Below are 636 nucleotides of genomic sequence, written 5' to 3'. Positions count from 1 at the left end.
GCCTGAAACCCCGGTGTCCCTGTCCCCATCCTCAACATACTGGTATCCCCATCCTCGACACTCTGATGTCCCCATCCCCTATACCCTGGTGTCCCTGTCCCCATCCTGACGCCTTGGTGTCCCCATCCCTGACACCCTGGTGTCCCCATCCCCATTCCTGACACTCTTGGTGTCCCTGACCCCATCCCGGACACCCCATTGTCCCTACCCCAACACTTCAGTGTCCCCATCACTGTCCCCAATACCTTGATGTTCCCATCCCCATCCCTAACACCCCGGTGTCCCCATCCTCATGGCCATCTGCAACACCCCAATGTCCCTGTCCCCATCCCTGACACCCTGCTGTCCCTGTCCCCATCCCTGTCCCCACCCCTGCCAGCCCAATATCCCCATCCCCAACATCCTGGTGTCCCTGTCCCCATCCGTGGTACCCCCGTGTCCCCATCCCCACCCCTGCCACCCTGCTGTCCCCATCCTCAACACCCTGGTGTCCCCATCCCCACCACACTACTGTCCCCACCTCATACACCCCATTGTCCCCATCCCTGTCCCCACCCCTGCCACCCTACTGTCCCCATCCCATACACCCCATTGTCCCCATCCCTGCCACCCTACTGTCCCCATCCCATACACCCC

This window comes from Calidris pugnax, unplaced genomic scaffold, assembly GCF_001431845.1.
Source record: "Calidris pugnax isolate Ruff unplaced genomic scaffold, ASM143184v1 scaffold1233, whole genome shotgun sequence".
In the NCBI taxonomy this organism is placed as follows: domain Eukaryota; kingdom Metazoa; phylum Chordata; class Aves; order Charadriiformes; family Scolopacidae; genus Calidris; species Calidris pugnax.
Note: the sequence above shows the minus strand (reverse complement) of the source record.